The following is a 22939-nucleotide window of genomic DNA, read 5'->3' on the forward strand; positions in this document are numbered from 1 at the left end:
CTGAGAAAACTGATTATTTAATCTTACTCTGTAATAGGGATGTGCAGAGGGTACGGATTCGTCCGATTCAGTATTCGTATTTGTCGGCGGGCAAATTTGTTGCATTTGTTCAATGGTGCCCCCGATACGTTGATACGTGCATTCATTTTCCGGTTCACATTAAAGTCAATGGGGGAAGTATTTGCAGCCTATTTTTGGCTGCAGAATTGGGGTTTTCTTATCAATTTTGATGAAACTTCTGGGGAGCAATCATCAGAACAACAAAAGAGCTCCAAGGTACTTAGACTGTGGCAAAGTGGCACCAAAGTGGCATGAATAGCCTAAGGTACTTTAAAGGGGCAAAGGGGTACCAGGAGTGGCAAGAGTGCTTTAATAGAGGTGCAAAGCAGCAGCGAGAATGTCAAAAACACACCACAGCTTCAAAAGAGAGCACCGATAACAGATGCGTGAACCTTCGAAGGCAGCATGACAGGCAAAGCGGCAAGACAAGTGGTATCAACATCCTACAGCACAATGAAGGGGGAACATAGCAAGCAGAAAGACTAGCACCAACACAAAGAGGAACCATGATAGTGGCAAGAACACCACAAGGAGTTGAGTGAGTCATCTGGTGTATGGCAGCAAGGCAGAGTGGCAGAGGGTAGATACAGGCTGGCTACACCTGGGGACAGTTCCCTTTCCTTTGAGCAGGAAAGCATTCCCTAGAATGGGTTCGCCCCTAGAGAGGAGTGTTTCCATTGGCATCTAGTGAGCTCTCGCTGGTCTTTTAAAATCTGGTGGATGTAGCAGATATACAAATCAGAATTTTCAAGGCTGAGGCGGAGGAGGTTTCCATGAAAACAGCGGTTCAACGTGGGTCAGAGGGTAGATATATACAAGCTGGATAGGCTACACCAAGGGAGAGTTCCCTTTCCTTTGAGCAGGAAAGGGCTGCCTTGGAATGGGTTGGCCCCTAGAGTGGAGCATGAGCCTTCAAAGCGTTGCGACGTGGAGCAGGGTGCCATGTGAACAATGGTTCAACTTGGGTCAACAGGTGCTAAGAGATAGGCTGCTACACCGGGGAGAGTTCCCTTTCCTTTGAGCAGGAAAGGGCTCCACAGAATGGGTTGGTCCCTAGAGTGGAGCACGAGCCTTCAAAGCATGGTGATGTGGAGGAGGTCTCACTGTGAACAGCGGATCAACATGGGTCAACGGGTACTAAGAGATAGGCTGCAACACCGGGGAGAGTTCCCTTTCCTTTGAGCAGGAAAGGGCTTCCTGGAATGTATTGGCCTCTAGAGTGGATAATGGTACAAATTTTTAGGATTTAAGCATTTGCAAACAGATCATGACTTCATAAGCAAGACAGAGGAAATTCTCTTCTCTGCCCCGAAACTAAAGAAAACTTTGTTTTACTTAAGGATCCATGCTGTGAAGGATTACTAGTTTGAACTGCCAGAGACTGAGGTTTCCCTTTGCAATGAGGGTTCAGCCATTAGGACTGACAAAGGCTATCGGCGCCATGATGAAACAGCACCGAGGGTGTGAATGAGTTCCCGGACCCCACCGCTGGACCACCAGGGAGTTTTGGTAAGTCTTGGGGGGTCAGGAGGGTGGGGGGTTTAAATTTTTATTTAGGCCGAATGAAACAGAAATCTGTTTAATACGTGGGGAGTCGCAATGCGTTTCACCTCCCCATGTATTTAACAGATAGCAAAAAATAAGTTGCGGATTACAAATCCGTGGAAAACGGATGCACATCCCTACCACTGCCCACTGTCACAGTGCCTTGCTATGCACTAATGTAATGTGTGTGGTGTGCACATACACACAGCTTGCTTATAAGCACAAAAGAGGCAGACAGGGGATTTCACTGCACAGACTATCCCAATAATAAAGTTCAGTCTGCTAAACTACCCAGTGCCCACTGTCACAGTGCCTTACCTAGCCCAGAGGGTGAATTAAACGAAATGGCACTGCTAGCAGCTTCTCTCCCTGGCACAGAGAGATTGTTTCAGATCACCTAAATAAACTGCTTAAAAAACAAACAGGGCTAGCTGGCACTGCAGCAAAATAAAGAATAAATATTTGTTGCTCTTAAGTAACTAGTCTAGCTAGCAATTGAATACAGATTTCTGAACTCAGACTAGCTCTGAGTGCAGCCACCTTCCGCAGAGACCACCTCCCCACACCACCCCTGCAAAGAAAGTGTGTGGCACGCCACGAGCTTAAGTATGTATAGTGCTGGGTCAGCAGGAAAATCATCACCGAGCACTGAATGACAGCGCGATTGGCTGCATTCAGTGCATTTCAAAAAATATTATCGCTGATATGTTGCATTCTGGTATCCATGCCAACCTGTCCGACCCACTCTGACAGGGCTGTGAGGTCACTGATGATTCACAGGAAAGGGCTGGTTTTTGGCTCTGGATACACCCAAATGGCGTCCTCCGATTGCAAATGGCAGCAAAGAAAAGCGTGCACTGGCAACCGTATGGAACAGATGATAAGTTATATTCGTGGGGAGTCACGATACGTTTTGCTTCCCCATGAATGCAATGAATAGGGACATATACGTTGCAGATTGCCAATACGTCGAAAACGAATGCACACCCCTACTCTGTATCCTGTCTAGTAACCAGTTTGCAATCCACAACAGTACATTTCCTCCTATCCCATGACTATTTAATTATTTTAGAAGCCTCTCAAGGAGGAATTTGTCAAACACCTTTTGAAAATCATAATGCACCACATCTCTATCAGCTCAATTTTATCTACATGTGTATTAACCCCTTCAAAAAAATGTAGCAGATTTGTGAGGCAAGACTTCTCTTGGGTAAATCCATGCTGGCTCTGTCCCATTCAACCATGACTATCTGTATGTTCCGTGATTTTGTTTTTTTAGAATTGTTTCCAGATTTTTCCTGGGACCGAAGTCAGGCTCACCAGTCTATAGTTTCCCAGATCACCCTTGGAGCCTTTTTTAAATATCCGGGTTAGATTGGTCACCTTCCAGTCTTCAGGTTCAATGGATGATTTTAATGCAAGGTTACAAATTAGTAGTAATAGATCTGAAATTTCATTTTCAAATTAATTTAGAACCCTGGAATGTAACCATGTGGTCTGGGCGATTTTCAATTCTTCAGTTTGTCAATCTGTCCTACTACATCTACCAGGTTCAGCATGAATTGGTTCAGTTCATCCTAATTATCACTCTTGAAAGCCATTTTCTGCATGGGTATCTCTCCAACATCTTCATTTATAAACACCAAAGGAAAGAATTCATTTAGCCTTTCCACAATAGCTTTATATTTCCTAAGTTCCCTTTTAACCCTTCAATCATCTAATGGTCCAACTGACTACTGCACAGACTTCCTACTTCGGAAATATTAAAAAAAGTTCTTATTATGAATTTTTGCTTTATGGCCAACTTCTTTTCAAATTCTCTTAGCATGTTTATCTGTGTTTTACATTTAACTTGCCAATGCTTATGCTTTTTCCTATTGTTTTTAAATGGATTCTTCTTCCACATTTTGAAGGAAGCTTTTTTGGCTAAAATAGCCTATTTCACTTCACATTTTAAACAAGCTGGCAGGCATTTGGTCTTCCTTCCACCTTTCTAATTAGATCTGGATTGAACTTCTAAGATGGTATTTTTTATTTAAGTAATGTTCATAACTGTTGTACACTTTTAATCTTTGTAGCTGCACCTTTCATTTTTTTCTACTATCTTCCTAATTTTATCAGTCAGCTCAAGAGTCCCTGTCACCCACCTAGATGTCCATTAAGTCTAATTGTTTCAATTTTTATGTATTTTGTGTGTTTTTTTAATTTATTGTCACCGGGACTTCCATTTTCTTACCCAAGACATTTTCAATCATCAGGGATCCTTTACAGATCCCTCCAACCTTAGATCAGGTGTTGAATAATTTTATTTCTCTTGATTTGGCTTATTTCTACTTTATTTTATTTAATTTCAGTCAGGCCTCTGGCCCAGAAATGACATCATAGTGATGTCAGCCCAATCATCATGGCCTGTCTTCCTCTAGCATCGGGGACTTGCCTGGGTCCCCCCGGACACCGGTACCTGCCTCTCTTGTGCAGCAGCAGCCCTCCAATCATGCTGCTGGAAATGCAAAATCAAACCTGCGACAGCGGTGGGGCTCCCTCTCACTGTGGCCATGATCCAGGAAGCAGCAGCGGCAGCAACATTTAAAGCTCACTCCTTCATGCTCCCATTTCCAAGTATTACCATGGCAAAGAACATGCAGGTCCTCTCCAGCATCAGCAAAGCTGCAGGAAGGTTCCCCATGGCAGGTAACAACCTGACTGTTCCTCTTTCTGCTGCTGAGCAGCAGGATATGAAAAGACGTCTATTGGCAACGGGAGACATCCACTTGACTCAGCTATTGACCCAGGTTCAGCAGCTCAAAATCACTCCTCTAAAAAATACTCTGGAGCTCTAAAAAAAATTGCCCTCCCACAATCTCTTTTTTCTTTAGTCCTGCCAGCACAAGTCATATCCTTAAAGCAAGAAGTACCCAAAGCAGGTAAATTCTAGTTGTATTTATTTATTTTTTATTCCTGTTCTTACCCACTTGTTACAATTTATTGCCTCACTCCTTACAGAAAAAGAATTTGGCAATACACCCACACCTGAAATATTCCTTAATGGTGGAGATTCTGAGTGACTAAAACAAATATCTATGACAGTGGAGGATGTAATAGATCACATTGACAAATTAAATATTAACAATTCACCGGAATTGGATAGCATCCAACCCAGAGTTCTAAAAGAACTAAGAAATGAAATTGTTAGCCTGTTAACTTTTCATTTAAAAAAAAAAAAAAAAAGCCACAATTCCTGAAGCCTGGAAGACGGCCAATGTGATGCCAATTTTTACAAAGGCTCAGGGTGAACTGGGAAACTATAGACTGTCTGACATCAGTGCAAGGCAAAATGGTAGAAGCCATTCTTAAAATCAAAATCACTGACATAATGGGGAAAAGTCAAATGGTTTTAGCAAGGTAAAGCCTTGTCAACAATATTCTTTATCTTTTATTAAAATTTATGAATCATCTAACACAATGGACTAGGTGATGTACAAGTCAAAACATACATAAAATTTGCAAGAAATATATAGACAATTCATTTGTACATACAACTTTAACAAAATTGCATGGAATTCTAATGGCAATACGCATAAATTTAAAGAGAATATGCTTGCTTAAAAACAAAGTTTACACGTATTGCCTTAAAAACGTATATTCAAACAGACTACCACAATGCTTTTGGTAGAGTGTTCCAGAAAAAAGATCCTGCAACAGAATCGAGCGAGCATACCCTCATTTCATCCAACCTTGCTTGTCTAACCAAAGGTAAATCTAGTAATCCTCTCTGCTGTGATCTCAAAGCCTGACATGGGCAATAATGGCTAACCAGAGTGTTTTACCAAGGGCAAATGTTTGTTTTAATCAACTTACTGACAATCATCCCAATTTTATACATTACCATTTGGGCTAAGGGGAGCCAGAGTAAGTTAATCAAGACTGGTGTAATATGGTTAGTGCGACTCATACCAGAGATTAATCTTGCTGCTGCATTTTGAAGAAGTTGTAGCGGTTTTAATTTTTTTCATGAAAGGCCTAAATAAACCATAGTCTTAAGTTAATCAAGTAATGGCAGAGTTAACACCTGGATGACTGTGTGAAAGTCAGAATCACACAACAGATTTTTCAAACCATAGACAGTGTGATTTTAAAAATCCTGCCCTAGTTATAGATTTAGTGTGCTACCTGAGAGTAACAGCAATTAGATAAGGACATAAGAATTGTTGTACTGTGTCAGAACAAGAGTCTATCAAGCCCAATATCCTATTTCCAACAGTGGCCAATCCAGGTCACAATTACCTGGCAAGATCCCAAACAATAGGGATGTGAATCGTTTTCCATATCGTCTTAACGATAGAAATCGTGTGGCAGGGCAAGAAAATCGTCTTAGGCACGATTTTTTAGTTAAAAAATCGTTAAAAATCGTTTTTTCCGATTAGTGCGCACTAACTCGAGTTAGTGCGCACTAACTGAAAATGATACAATTTGACACTTTTCAGGTCAGTTAAGGTCAGTTTAGGAATGAATATGTATTCCTATTGGCTGCCCTCTTATTTATTCATGTTACCAAGCTTCCCACTGACAGTATATGGGGGATGGGAAATGGAAACAGTTGGTAGCTTGACAAAACAAGTAATGTGATCAGTCAATGTGACTAGAACTTGTGCCCTAACCCTGATACCAGGGGTATTGTGATCTTCCTGCACACAGTGCCCTATTCCTGATACCGGGGGTGTTGGGATCTTCTTGCACACATCCCGGTATCAGGGATAGGGCACTGCATGCAGGAAGATCACAACACCCCTGGTATCAGGGATAGGGCACTGTGTGCAGGAAGATCACAATACCCCGGAGGAGTGAGGGTCAGGCAGCTCCCCCCTGTCTGTGAAGCCAGCCTCTCACTAGTAATGCAGGGAGGGAGCTGTCTCAGACTTCACCATCCTCCCCCCCCCCCCTTACCCACACACCATTCACTAGCTGGGACATGGGGGGAAGTCAGGAGTGAGGGTCAGGCAGCTCCCCCCTGTCTGTGAAGCCAGCCTCTCACTAGTAATGCAGGGAGGGAGCTGTCTCAGACTTCACCATCCACCCCCCCCCCCCCTCACCCACACACCATTCACTAGCTGGGACATGGGGGAAGTCAGGAGTGAGGGACAGGCAGCTCCCCCCTGTCTGTGAAGCCAGCCTCTCACTAGTAATGCAGGGAGGGAGCTGTCTCAGACTTCACCATCCTCCCCCCCCCCCCCTCACCCACACACCATTCACTAGCTGGGACATGGGGGAAGTCAGGAGTGAGGGTCAGGCAGCTCCCCCCTGTCTGTGAAGCCAGCCTCTCACTAGTAATGCAGGGAGGGAGCTGTCTCAGACTTCACCATCCTCCCCCCCCCCCTCACCCACACACCATTCACTAGCTGGGACATGGGGGAAGTCAGGAGTGAGGGTCAGGCAGCTCCCCCCTGTCTGTGAAGCCAGCCTCTCACTAGTAGTGCAGGGAGGGAGCTGTCTCAGACTTCACCATCCTCCCCCCCCCTCACCCACACACCATTCACTAGCTGGGACATGGGGGAAGTCAGGAGTGAGGGTCAGGCAGCTCCCCCCTGTCTGTGAAGCCAGCCTCTCACTAGTAATGCAGGGAGGGAGCTGTCTCAGACTGGTATCAGGGTTAGGGCACTGTGTGCAGGAAGATCACAACACTCCTGGTATTAATAGGGATAGGGCACTGTAAGAGATGACTGTAGTAGATTGAATAAAGATCTGATGTTTCTGCTCTCCTCACACCAAACAAAAACAACACACAAGCAGAGAAGCCCTTCTTACAAAGCTGAGCTAGTGAGTTAAGTAGGAGGAAAAGTAAACATACTGGTGCCAGTGTGGCTACTTAAAAAATACACTTACCAACAATCAATTACATATATTTGAACTGTGTACAGTTCCAGCCAGGACCACCTTTCTAAAATGCACAGTGATTGGCAAATTCAACATGCACTAGCATTTCAGGTGCCTGCTAACAAAATAATAAACAAACAAGTTCTAGTCACGTGAGTGCTGATCATTACATTACTTTTTTTGTCAAGCTTCCAACTGTTTCCATTTCACATCCCCCCAACCATATTGGTAACATCAATAGATAAGAGCACAGCCAGCCAATAGGAATACATACATACATATTCATTCCTAAGTGACCTTTACTGACCTGGGAAGTGTGAACACTTTGTTTCATTTTCTGTTGGTGTTCGTTAGTTTCCAGTTCCATTTCCCATCCCCCCAACCATCACCTCAGTGGTAACCTTGATAACATCAATAGATAAGAGGGCAGCCAGCCAATAGGAACACATATTCATTCCTAACTGACCTTCAGTGACCTGGAAAGTGTTTATTTGTATCATTTTCAGTTAGTGCGCACTAAATCGAGTTAGTGCGCACTAACGGGGAGTTAGTGCGCACTAACTCGAGTTAGTGCGCACTAACACGATTTAACGATTTTTAACGATAAATCAGAATTTCTATTGTATCGTGTTCTATAACGATTTAAGACGATATAAACATTATCGGACGATAATTTTAATCGTTGAAAAACGATTCACATCCCTACCAAACAATAAAATAGGTCCCATGCTGCTAACACCCAGGGATAAGTATTGGTTTTGCTCAAGTCTTTCTGAAAAAGAACCGTTTATGGACTTCTCCAGGAATTTGTACAAAACATTTTTAAACTCAGCTAAGCTAACTGCATTTATGGGATCTGCCAGTACTTGCAAACTCAATTAGTCACTGTTGGAAATAGGACACTGACTTGATGGACCTTGGTCTGACCCAGCATGGCAATGTTTATGTTCTTATGTGCCTATTGTTTCAGGACTGGTGCAAGGGTATTCGGCCCCTAGGAAAACCTTCAGTCATGCATCCCCTCACCCAGCTTACTTTTAGCACAGCCCTTCCATCTATTGGCAGCAGTAACTCATCACAGCACTCCTTCTTTGACAGTATTTGCTCTGGCTCAGCACCCCTTTGGGCTTCCTGCTGTTGGGATTTTGCTGCCTCCGAAATGTTGGCACACTAGGCAACCATTTAGTTTGCCTAGTGGAAGCACCTTCTGATTGTTGTATCTGTGGACTCTTGGGCTGGGGTGAGATTGGCTTTACCTGCAAGATGGAGCTCTGCAGGTTCTCATGGCCAGCAGGAGGACCCAGGCGAAGCAGATACCAGTCTGGAGCTTCACCTTTTACCAACCCATGTTTCCCTTGGGTTGAACATTTGGCTGTTGATGCCAGCAGGACGTAGGCAAGGATCTCTGCTGATAACTAGTGATGTGGTCCAAGTCCAGGCTAAGGTCATAGGCAGGCAGTGGTAAGGTGTCTCGAGAGTCCAGGCAAGGGTCAATTGTAGGCAACGATCAGATGTATTGACAGTCCAGCAAGGGTCAAAACCAGGTATCCATACTTAACCCCAATCATTAATATAGGAGGCACAAAGTATGCAGGCATTTTTGTATTCATGTAAGCAGTTATCACATTTTCAAAGAGAAACTGCCTGGATAGTTTCTTTTTGAAAATTCAGTAAAGTTATATGGGTACACAAATATAACTAATAGCCATATATCTTGCTACTAGGTGGCTTAGTGAAAAAGCCCCCAAATGCTTACATTGACTATGCATTGTGATTGTCTGGACCATTTTGGCATGAATCAAGGTGCTCAAACTGTTTTCCAAAACAGAAAAGTGAACCAGTGTTCTCATGCAGAATATCAAAATGTACAGTCTCAACACCACATGGATTTTCTGACAGTGCTAGGAGTCGCAAAGAAGAAGAGCAGGCTCAAAATAACCAGGTGGCCTCCATATGGCATCAAATTATACAGAAATGCAAATAAACTCTGAGTAGGTGGAAATTTGTAATAAATGTTGCAATGCCTGGAACTGAGACAGTTATAATGTAACTATTGCTATATTTATTTTAAAAGTTAAAAGAAATATTTTAGACTCATTTTAAATGTTGTAGTGTACTTATGGTGCCCACCTTGGTCAGTGGTTCTCAGCAATATTTCTCATGGTCTCCAAGTAAGTCTCATCTGCAATGTACCCAAAATATGCAAATTTAAGAGATTCTTAAAACAAATGTATGCAATTCTATTAGTAGCATATTCATTGAGGTTATCAATAAAACCAATTCTATTCAAAAGTCACGGGGACCAAAGCCGAGAACCACTCTGCTAAACAGTATACCTTTCATCTTGAATGATTGGGACCAGGATTCTTCCAAATAATGGATTATTCTTCTGAATTTATTTCATCTTCTGAGACCTGTGATATCAATAATCCCACAATTCCCTTAAGTTTTGTTTTCTTGTACAGTTCTTCCCTCCCCCCTTATGAAGTTTACAAAGTCAACAAACCTTTCTCCAGACCATTATGACAAGATAATCCAGTTATTCTAATGTGATGGACCTACGATCAAGTCATCATTAAGATCTGGTTGAGTCCCTGTTTCAGCTAGAGAGAGAAGGTTTGAATAGAGGGAGGTACCATTCAAATATAGCTCCTCCTTCTGTGAAGTCTGACATGGTCGTCCCCCTGGAAGTCTATTTAGGAACTCTCCATAGAGAACTCAAGAGGCAGTCCCTTTCTGTTAGCACAGAGTGCAGAGGTGTTAGGAGTTTACCTTTTGTTGTTTTATAAGCCCGGTCAGTAAATGCAGGCTAACCCAGTCTGACCAGGGTCAGGGGGATTTTCCTTCTAGTCTACTCACTAGCTAGTTGGGATATCCCTCTGGGTTGCTTTTGAGGGTTTTGAAATGTTTCATGGTAGGAGCCTTGTGAGATATCTGGGTCTTTCTTGAGCACATGGATTGGGGAACACTGTGTCTGGGATGACGAGGGATAGGGAAGACCTACCCTCCATAACCTCGGTGAGGATGGAAGTGACAATGACCCACTGCAAGGAACAACTCCAATGTTAATATCAGTTTTGGGGGGAAAGAATCCATTTTGTTAGAAGATCCAGTAGGAGGGTTTTGGCTGCCCCTTCCTTCCTGCTAGAAACAAGAGAACTGCTTGTTTCAAAGAGGGTCCCTTACATTAAGGATTCAGAGAGAGTGCTAAAGAGACTGTGTAAGATCAAGGAGATCTGGAGATCTGCTAACCGTGAGTAAAGGAAAATAACATCACTGGGGACACCCATCCAGTATTCACCACCCTCGGGAGAGAAAGAGAGGATTTACTTTCTGTGCCATAGACTTTGCTATTTTTATCAGCTTGGAAGGAGTTTTGATCATCCTAAAGACCCTGCCCATCTGGGAGCTCCACCCCACTTTAAACCAAGAGAGTGGATGTTTTCCCTTTCCTGATATAAGTGAATCTTGCACAGATAGAGGGAAGAGACTGTAAAGTGCTTTCTGTGGTGCTACAGTTTGAGTTTTGTGATAATCACCATCAGTACTTAGCAGTAAAGACTTTTATTTTAGACACTAAGCAAGTGGTTCCAGAGTATTTATTTCGGCACTCACTGCACCCACATCAGGGATAAACACACGGGAATCTGTAAAGAAACCACCCCTGTCACATCGGGACCTGAAAGGACTCCTTTCTTCCCCCAGTTCAGCAAATCCATACCTTGGGAAGTAGTAAAGGAGGTGCAAGAGTTAGTCCCAAAGTGTATAAATAACTGTATAGCCTCACCCGGGCTAGACCTGCACACTAGGCTGGGGGTTATACTAAGGTTCATCCAGTTTGAACAACTACATAAAATATTTTACCTACATCCTGAGCCAAAAATATATATTCTACTATAGAGGTGCAGAACTTTTAGTTTATTACTATAATTTTTTTTGTTTGACTGTAACCTTTCCAAGAAAGTTCTTTCCAAGGCAGAAAGGAAACTTATTTTATCAATAAATATAGAGTTTAGAAATATATCAGTCTTTCCAGTCTATGTACTGGGGCAGAAAGTAGGGAAGGAAGCTTAAAACACTGCATAAGGGAGCCGGTGTGTCACTTCTAAGATGCACACCAGCTCTGAGCACTGAGCAGTGCATTTTTAACATAGCATACAATTAATTTTATTCAAAGTTTATGCCAAATATCTTTCTGCTGGAAATGTTTCAAATTCCCAAATCTGAGCGAATCAAGCCCTAAAATTTAAAATCCATTCCAGGTAAAAGTTTACAGTATTTCTTCATATGCATTTTCTGTTTTCAAGAAGATGTCCACAAATTTGCTGGTAAAAACCTAAACAATGATGTATTTTGCAGGATTAGATACAAAAAGAGCAACATTGAATAATGTGGCCTGCAAGTTCATTTAGTCGTAGTTTTCTCAGGTAATCCTAATGTTCATGAATGCATGCATTATAAATCAGTTTATACAAGCTCGGTTAATATTTGCTTAGGCATACAGGTCACAGGCTTCATCTTTAACTTCACGGATTAGATCAAACTGACAGGCTAGAAGTGATTCATTTTTATCTTGTGCTGTACAGCTTTATACTCTTAATAGAAACTGTATTTTTCACTTTTCACACTGAGCACATGATCTATTTTTAGCATTTTAGTGAATTATCAGGTTACATAGCTGTAACATTTATTATAAAATGTATATTTTTGTTTTTGGAGCTACTGATTATAAACATTTGTAGCTGAAAATGAACAAATAAATAAAGGTAAGCTTATTGTCAGGCTCCACTGATAGTACAATTGCAGTGTTTGGGTTGCATGGCTGAGATCTGCAGTTAATTACAGAACGACTTTTATCGGCAGAAGAGAACAGATTTACTTTAACTGAAAGTAGGATGATTTTGTACAATTTAACTAAAAGTTAAGGTAGCATGATTGCTTCATTCAGCACAGTAAATATTTAAAAGACCAATACATTAATATATCCAAATAATGTTTTCAACTGTGCACATCAAACATTTTTGTTTAATTTTGTTTGTCCTTTTGTTTGAAGAACTTTTTTAGTGTTTACATATTTTTTTCTCTTTTTGCTTTTGGTTTCAGAAAATAGTATGTGCTTTTTGCAAATAGTATGCATTATTTAGAATTATAGTGCACCATTTGGAAGTAGTGCTTGCTATTTTCCGACAACTAACAAAAAAAAAAAAAGGAAAAAAATTGAGTAAGACCCCCCCAGGAAACCCCTGTCCACCGCAATGCTGTCCCTGGAAGCAAGCAAAGTTCTTCTAGATTGTGAAAAGGCCCCCATTCAAATGTCCCATTCCCAACTATTAAACCCTTTCTTTTTTTTTAATAGCCCCCCCCAGCTAACACCCCCCCCCAAATTGAACACCATAGCCCACCCTCCCAACCCCCCTTCCTAACTTACCAAAATCACCCTGGTGGTCTAGTGGGGCCCAAGAGCAATCCCTCTGCTCCAAGATCTGACAGCCACCATTTCACAAAATGATGCTGGCCCTGTGCCCTATCATGTGACTTCATCCCTGTCACATGATAGGGGCAAAGGACTGGAGACCCCTGGTTAAGAAGATTGTAAATAGTGTGCACAAAAAAATGATAGCAAATGAAACACAAAATTTTGTGTTTTCTCATATCCCTGGTGAGTAAACATTACTAAGCATCTCCAGAATTAACGGAAAAGTAACACACCCCCTTTAAAATGGAATTAAGCAGACAGAAAAAACATGCTTTAAAAATACAAAAAGTAAGTAAATATTTTTAAATACATTTTTGAATAGCAGAAATGACACTGTATGAGTGGCACAAAAGAAAACAGTTATAAGAATTAAAGGAAAGATTCTAACAATGTTAAAATTTCAATCAGAGTAAGGAATGGGATTGTGCAGCACTAGCAGCTGACTGAGTCAGTTTATACCTATGTAAGACATGAATAGATATATTTAAGTTAAAGGGGTCCTAGTGAGGCACAAATATGTCTTATGTATGTTTGGTGAATAGTCCTGTGAGTCAGTCTTTGGGAAGAGTAGAGGTTAGTACACTAACTTTAGTGACTCATCTTCTTACTCAGCAAAAATATCTTTTTAAAATTTAAATAGATATCATGCTTTTAGGCAATTTGGTAAAAAAAATAATTATTTTCCAATATTTGAGCTTTGAACACCAAAATGAATTGGACGAGGCAACCATTACATAGTAACATAATAATGATAGCAGAAAAAAAAACAAATGGTCCATCCATTCTGCCCAGCAAGTTACCCCCATGTTTCTGTTAAGGGTCATAACTGCCACTCTGTGCACATTACCCCCAAGTCTTATGTTAATGGTAGCGATATTTACAATCAAAACCAAGCAACTGTCAAACCCATTACAAAACTGCTAGCAATATTTTCATGGGGTGAGCAACCTTCTTAATAATTCAGATAATGTTGTTTGAATATGCTTTGCTTTTGAACCGGGCCATAGAAGCACTCTTGTGCTTTATCCCTAATGTTTGTGCATCAGTATCCCAAATCATAAAAGTCAGGGCCAAGCACTGGCTATCTTTTGAATCCAATTCCTCTTTTTCCTTCGCAGTCAAAGAAGAAAGCAATTTTGTAGTTGTCACAAGCATCAAGGCTAATTGGTTAAGGATAGTAATCCCTAAGACTTCTGTTAAGTGTAGTAACTTACACTTCATCCAAGTTACCCTATGCGCCCTTTCATTCATTTCCAACCTCTGGCCATTAGGGATCCACAGTGTTTATCCCATGACCTTGAGACAAGAGGTTCTGGGAGCTGAAAGGACTTTCTTTCTGGAGAACATCATGGTAGAAGAACATGAATTGGAGATCCAAGCTGGCAGACAGGAGCTGAAAATAGGCAGTGCTGGAGACAACGCTAGAACCAAAGGCAAGGTCTTGGCTGGAGACACGCCTGGTTCTGAGGGCAAGCAAGAGTTGGACCTAGACAGGGTTAGAATCAAAGCCAAGACCTGGGCTGGAGACACAGCTGAACAGAACATGACAAGACAAGAACAGGACAAGGCAAGGACAGAACAAGAACAAGCAAACAATAAGAAGGTCCCAACAGGCCACAAGGCTGAGCTAGGTGAACTTTTTTCTACTTGACCTTTTGCTATCCTGACTTCATTATTCATCGCCCATAAATGCTCTTAAGCTGGGCAATAAAATCCCAGAGCTGCAGTCTTAATGGTGGAGGCACATTGAACATTGTTGCTGTTATGGAAAAATGGTTTACTAAGTCTCATGATTGGGATACAGCCACTTCATGCTATAACTTCTTAACAAAGGACCAGGAGGATGGAAAAGCGGGAGGAATAGCTCTTGATATCAAAAACAATATCCAAGAAACTGAATTACAAGGGATGTGGGGTAAGGAAGAAGCATTATGGCCTTTCTTTAAAAAAGAAAATGGTGCTTCCATTTACACTGGTTTAATATTCAGGCCTCTGACTCAAACAGAACTGCACAGAGATCTAATTGAAGACATCTAAAAGGTGGGAAAGAATGGTGAAGTGTTGCTTGCTGGAGATTTTAATCTGCCAGATGTAGACTGAAGTATCCCTTCTGTGGAATCTACATGAAGTAGAGAGACAGTAGATGCTCTTCAAGGGGCTCTGCTCAAACAAAAAGTAATGGAATCTAAGAGGGAGAGTGATACTTGACTTAGTGCTCATTAATGGGGATAATGTCTTTGTCTGAGTAGGTGCTCACCAGAGCACCAGTGACCATCAGACAGTATGGTTCGATATAGCAGCCGGGATGGGGAGAAGTCACATGAAGATCCAAGTTTTGATTTCAATAATACGGACTTTGTCAAAATGGTGACATAACTTGAGGAAGAAATGGAGAAAATGGGTGAGGTGGAACAACCATGGCCAAATTAAAAGAAGCTATTACAAAGACAACAAATCTATCTAAAAAAAAAAATAAACAAAGGTAAGAATAAAAGAAACCAATCTAGGTCTCATAAGAGGTGGCTGAAAATACAGAGGCAGTGCATGGTTCGGAGAAATGTATCCTTGAAGGATACTAATGAAACATGAGAGTTAGGGCATCCCAACAGAGAGGTTCCATTAAAAGCAAACATAGTCCATATACCTATATGTAAAAAATCACCAAAGCTAATGATTTCTGAATTATCCCAAACAACTGAAAAGCAGGTTGTTAAAACAAACAAAAAACACACTTTGAAATGTCTGTATACCAATGCCAGATGTCTAAGAAGTAAGATGGGAGAGTTAGAGTGTATAGCAGCAAATGATGACATAATTGGCATCTCAGAGACTTGGTGGAAGGAGGATAACCATTGGGACAGTGCTATATCAGGGTACAAATTATATTGCAATGATAGGGAGGATCAACTTGATGGGGGTGTGGCACTTTATGTCCAGGAGGATATAGAGTCCAACAGGATAAAAATCATACACGAGACTCAGTAGACTCAGTAGAATCTATATGGGTAGAAATCCCATGTGTGTTGGGTAAGAGTATAGTAATAGGAGTATACTACTGTCCACCTGGATAAAATGGTCAGAAAGATGATGAAATGCTAAGAGAAATCAGGGAAGCAAACCAATTTGGCAGTGCAATAATAATGGGAGATTTCAATTACCCCAATATTGACTGGGTAAATGTAACATCAGGACTTCCTAGAGACATAAAATTCCTGGATGTAATAAATAGGGATGTGAATCGTTTTAGGACGATTAAAATTATCGTTCGATAATTTTAATATCGTCTTAAACCGTTATGGAACACAATACAATACAGATTCTAACGATTTATCGTTATAAATCGTTAGAATCGTGAGCCGGCACACTAAAACCCCCTAAAACCCACCCCCGACCCTTTAAATTAAATCCCCCACCCTCCCGAAACCCCCCCCAAATAACTTAAATAACCTGCGGGTCCAGCGGCGGTCCGGAACGGCAGCGGTCCGGAACGGGCTCCTGCTCTGAATCTTGTCGTCTTCAGCCGGCGCCATTTTCCAAAATGGCGCCGAAAATGGCGGCGGCCATAGACGAAAAAGATTGGATGGCAGGAGGTCCTTCCGGACCCCCGCTGGACTTTTGGCAAGTCTCGTGGGGGTCAGGAGGCCCCCCACAAGCTGGCCAAAAGTTCCTGGAGGTCCAGCAGGGGTCAGGGTGCGATTTCCCGCCGCGAATCGCCGGGTTCTGGTGCCTCGCTGAACGACCTCCTGCAGTCGATCTCCTGCCGGCGCCATTTTCCGTACGAAAACGATTCGCGGCGGGAAATCGCTCCCTGACCCCCGCTGGACCTCCAGGAACTTTTGGCCAGCTTGTGGGGGGCCTCCTGACCCCCACGAGACTTGCCAAAAGTCCAGCGGGGGTCCGGAAGGACCTCCTGCCGTCCAATCTTTTTCGTCTATGGCCGCCGCCATTTTTCGGCGCCATTTGGAAAATGGCGCCGGCTGAAGACGACAAGATTCAGAGCAGGAGCCCGTTCCGGACCGCTGCCGTTCCGGACCGCCGCTGGACCCGCAGGTTATTTAAGTTATTTGGTGGGGGATTTAATTTAAAGGGTCGGGGGTGGGTTTTAGGGGGTTTTAATGTGCCGGTTTTTCGATTTTTCGATTTTTTGATTTTTAACGATTTTTAACGATTTTTCACGATATTTTACCCCCCCAAACGGCAACAATACGATTCCCTCCCCCTCCCAGCCGAAATCGATCGTTAAGACGATCGAGGACACGATTCACATCCCTAGTAATAAATGATTGCTTCATGGAGCAAATGATTCAGGAACCAACAAGAGAGGGAGCTATTTTAGATTTAATTATTAGTGGAACACAGGATTTGGTGAGAGAGGTAACGGTGGTGGGGCCACTTGGCAACAGTGATCATAACATGTAAATCTGCAGTTCTAACACTAAATTTACAAAAGGCAAACTTTGATAAAATGAGAAAAATAGAAAAAAACTGAAAGGTGCAGCTGCAAAGGTTAAAAGTGTTCAACAGGCTTGGACATTGTTTAAAAATACAATCCTAGAGGTGCAATCCATATGTATTCCACGCATTAAGAAATGTGGAAGGAAAGCAAAATGATTACCGTCATGTTTAAAAAGGTGAGGAGAAAGAGGCTATTTTAGCCAAAACAAAATTCCTTCAAAAATTGGAAGAAGGATCCATCTGAAGAAAATAGGATAAAACATAATCATTGTCAAGTTAAGTATAAAACATTGATAAGACAGGCGAAGAGAGAATTTGAAATGAAGTTGGCCACAGAGGCAAAAACTCATAATAAAATTTTTTCTAAATATATCCAAAGCAAGAAACCTGTGAGGGAGTCAGTTGGACCATTAGATGACCGAGGGGTTAAAGGGGCTCTTAGGGAAGATAAGGCCATTGCAGAAAGACTAAATGAATTATTTGCCTCCGTGTTTACTAATGAGGATGTTGGGGAGATACCAGTTCCAGAGATGGTTTTCAGGGGTGATGAGTCAGGTGAACTGAACGAAATCACTGTGAACCTGGAAGATGTCATAGGCCAGATTGAAAAACTAAACAGTAGCAAATCACCTGGACAGGATGGTATGCATCCTAGGGTACTGAAGGAACTCAAAAGTGAAATTTCTGGTCTAGTAGTTAAAATTTGTAACCTATCATTAAAATCATCCATTGTACCTGAAGACTGGAGGGTGGCCAATGTAACCCCAATATTTAAAAAAAGCTCCAGGGGTGATCCAGGTAGCCTAACTTCAGTGCCGGGAAAAATATTGGAAACTATTCTCAAGATCAAAATCATAGAGCATATAGAAAGACATGATTTAATGGAACACAGTCAACATGGATTTACCCAAGGGAAGTCTTGCCTAACAAATCTGCTTCATTTTTTTGAAGGGGTTAATAAATATGTGGATAAAGGTGAACCAGTAGATGTCGTGTATTTGGATTTTCAGAAGGCATTTGACAAAGTCCCTCATGAGAGGCTTCTACGAAAACTAAAAAGTCATGAGATAGGAGGCGATGTCCTTTCGTGGATTACAAACTAGTTAAAAGATAGGAAACAGAGAGTAGGATTAAATAGTAAATTTTCTCAATGGAAAAGGGTAAACAGTGGAGTGCCTCAGGGATCCGTACTTGGACTGGTTCTTTTCAATATATATATAAATGATCTAGAAAGGAATACGACGAGTGAGGTTATCAAATTTGCGGTTGATACAAAATTATTCAGAGTAGTTAAATCACAGACTGTGATACATTACAGGAGGACCTTGCAAAACTGGAAGATTGGGCATCCAAATGGCAGATGAAATTTAATGTGGACAAGTGCAAGGTGTTGCATATAGGGAAAAATAACCCTTGCAGTAGTTACACGATGTTAGGTTCCATATTAGGAGCTACCACCCAGGAAAAAGATCTAGACATCATAGTGGATAATACTTTAAAATTGTCGGCTCAGTGTGCTGCAGCAGTCAAAAAAGCAAACAGAATGTTAGGAATTATTAGGAAGGGAATGGTTAATAGAATGAAAATGTCATAATGCCTCTATATCGCTCCATGGTGAGACTGCACCTTGAATACTGTGTAAATTCTGGCTGCCACATCTAAAAAAAGATAGAGTTGCGATGGAGAAGGTACAGAGAAGGGCAACCAAAATGATAAAGGGGATGGAACAGCTCACCTATGAGGAAAGGCTGAAGAGGTTAGGGCTGTTCAGGTTGGAGAAGAGACTGCTGAGGGGGGATATGATAGAGGTCTTTAATATCATGAGAGGTCTTGAACGAGTAGATGTGACTCGATTATTTACACTTTCGAATAATAGAAGGACTAGGGGGTATTCCATGAAGTTAGCAAGTAGCACATTTAAGACTAATTTGAGAAAATTCTTTTTCACTCAAAGCACAATAAAGCTCTGGAATTTGTTGCCAGAGGATGTGGTTAGTGCAGTTAGTGTAGCTGGGTTCAAAAAAGGTTTGGATAAGTTCTTGGAGGAGAAGTCCATTAACGGCTATTAATCAAGTTTACTTAGGGAATAGTCACTGCTATTAATTCATGAGTAGCTTGGGATCTTCTTAGTGTTTGGGTAATTGCCAGGTTCTTGTGGCCTGGTTTGGCCTCTGTTGGAAACAGGATGCTGAGCTTGATGGACCCTTGGTCTGACCCAGCATGGCAATTTCTTATGTTCTTATGTTCTTAAGTCAAATGATCTCAAAAAGAAGAAGACTGGGAGAAAATGGGTGAGGTAGAACAACAGTGATGAATATGATCCTATTGTCAGTTAGCCAGAATTTTCAATTGCTCAATCTAGAAGTTCTATTTTATTACGAAAAGAGAATTTTACAAAAGCATAAGTATATATACCTCCTCCCAATCACATCTTCATGTTCCCCTTCTTAGAGGCCTGTATATGAAAGTTCAGTGTGTTTATTTCACACAAAAAAACTATAAAAGTGAATGTTAAGAGCCCTAAGCACGCCAAAGCTGGGAGATACGCACAGAATTTGGGCTGGCGTGCACCACGTGGATTTCAAAAAGCATGCAAATACATAAATCTTGTGCAAAAATGGGGTAGGGCTTAAGCATGGTCTGGGTGGGGCATGGATGTACCTAGATTTCTAAATGAAATCTACATGGTATTTACACGTACAAGAGTGCACCAAGGTCCCCTGCTGCATAACTTTACTTCTGCTATGGATGGCGTGTAAGGCCTGAAACAAAAAGAAAGGTTAGCAGGATTTTAAGGGTTAGGGCTAACAGGGTAAAAGGTAGGCTAGTTAACTAGGGGGGTGAGGAAGTCCTATCCCTTAACTGGATGAACTGAGGAAACTGGTAACTGCATCGGCGCATGAATGTACCAAAATTCCTCCACTTACATGGTAGAGGAGGCATTTGCATGCACATGCGCACATCTATATAAAATTGCACACACATGTACTTGCAAGTTTATTTTATATCATGTATACATACATGCGCACATGTTATAAAATGCTGCGTCCACTAGCGTGAGCCGGCATATACATGCACATCTGGGCCTGCATGGCTGTTTAAAAGTTACTGAAATCAAACTATTTAGCTTATTATCATGGCCATACATGCAGAATATGTAAATAGGAGGATAATGAGCTGATAATCCATTATCTCCCCTTTACTAAGATATGACACCTGGCACCATGGAGGAAATATTGTGATATATTTTGCATTACAACCTCCTTGCTCCTATGATGCTAATGCTGTTTCCATTGAGAAGGAGGAAAGGTGGAGAAATAGAAAATGAGGTGAGCCTCATGTTCACCTGATCTAAACCTCACCACCATCTCCAATCCTCATCCTCATGCACAGATGAAAAACCAGCTAGCAAGACAAAAGCAGTGCTGCTGCTGCCACTTCTGAATACTGAATTCCATTCCTAGCTTTAATCATGTAACACAACTTGCCTAATTTTACTTTTCCCTGTGGACCAAGAAGCACTGGGGATTGACATTGTCCTTACATAACAGGTACCATGCCTGATGCAAGTGTTACCACAGACAATATCCATTAGTGCCGGAATTTTACCTTAGCTCCAATCTGAATTAACATTCCTGAATTAACATTCCATGGTAAAACTGAATTTATCGAACTATAAATTTTAAAGTACATAGTTCCCTTAATTGTTGTGATTCTGCCTGTTATGCAGCCTCCCAACCACCAGAGGTCCTCGGGGAGCTGTTCCTACCCCCTCTCCAGTCATAGTTTCTGTGACCTTATGACTCAGCAGGACCCAGCCTATTTAACCCTGCCTCTGGGTTAAATAGGCTGGTTGTGCTCTGGTTATTAGAGATGTGAATTGGAACCGGAATCGGTTCGGATTCCGGTTCCGATTCACATGTGGGTTTTTTTTCATCGGGCCTGATTGCGGTTTTGTTTATCGGCTGCGCCCGAGCCGATAAACAAAAAACCCACTCCGACCCTTTAAAACTAATCCCTTAGCTTCCCCCACCCTCCCAACCCCCGAAAAAACTTTTTACAGGTACCTGGTGGTCCAGTGGGGGTCCCTGGAGCGATCTCCCGCTCCCGGGCCGTCGGCTGCCACTAATCAAAATGGCGCCGATGGTCCTTTGCCCTTACCATGTGACAGGGTATCCGTGCCATTGGCTGGACCCTGTCACATGGTAGGAGCACTGGATGGCCCACGCCATCTTGTGCTCCTACCATGTGACAGGGGCTGACCAATGGCACCGGTAGCCTCTCCTGGGGGGAAGGTGGCTGGTATAGGCTGAAGGTTCTCTAGCTCAGTTCTGTCTTGCCCTGTTGCCCTGGACTGTTCCCATGGGATTTCCCTAGCCTGGCTGGGTCCTCAACCTCAACATTTATAGCCTATATTGATATATTTCCTACAGAGACAGGGGGCATGGATTTGCCTCTCATTCAACCTGATTGAAAGCTGAAATGTCATCTTCCTGAGTACATATTGGTTGGATTTGTGGCACTTTGTAATGCCTCCATTTAGGAGATTTGCATGCAAAGAAATTCCTTTAGATAAATAAAATAACTTTGACACAAAATAAACAACAGTCAGACAAGAAATATATGCCAGTGTGAAGATTAGCAAGTGTTATTAGGATGAAAGTAAAATTGTAAGAAGGAAAAAATATGCATATGAGACAATAATATTAATAATAATCCTTTTATTCTTCATTCATGCCTTCTCTCCAAGACATCTAAGGCATGCTACAAGAACCAAAACATAAAAGTATAACAACATAATGACTAAAATGCATAAAACACCAATAAAAAACAATAATACTGTAAAAGGATAATTTTCAAACAACCTGATTAGTAACAAACTCCATGCATCAGAATTTACCAAGTATTTTCAAAGCAAATTTGCATATGTAAGTTTGCTTTGAAAATACTCAGTTAATTGCCCATGAATGTGCACACATTCATTTGCATAAATTACTCTTCTTCAGAGGGCATAAGTGATATGTGTACACTTCTGAGCATTTTTTTTTAAATCAAAAAGAATGTACACAAGTGCCGACTCTGCCCCAGCTTCACTGCTGGAAGGCTTTTTCTCAGTGCATGTAAACGTATGCTTAAACCCGGTTTACCCACCATACTTTTCCACTCACTGAGACCAGGTCAGTTTTATAACAATCATTTAGACATATGAAACCAGAATTTCTGCATGTAAATGTCATTGAAAATTGTTGCCTAAAAATAGAACATTAAAATAAAATAGTGAACAAAGACAGCATTTCTGTACCACATCAGTATAAAAAATGAATGAAAACTAAATTTTCCCCAAGGTTCCCTAGCTTCATCTTATAAACCTGATACAAATAAATCATAATGAATAAGGTAATATGTAATATGATTTTACATAGTTATATAGTAAATGATGGCAAATAAAGACCAAAGATCCACCTCGTCTGCCCAATAAGTTGTTTTTGGTAGGAAATGCCACTCCATGCAGAAGTGTTACACAAAATTTTA

This window comes from Rhinatrema bivittatum, chromosome 3, assembly GCF_901001135.1.
Source record: "Rhinatrema bivittatum chromosome 3, aRhiBiv1.1, whole genome shotgun sequence".
Lineage (NCBI taxonomy): Eukaryota > Metazoa > Chordata > Amphibia > Gymnophiona > Rhinatrematidae > Rhinatrema > Rhinatrema bivittatum.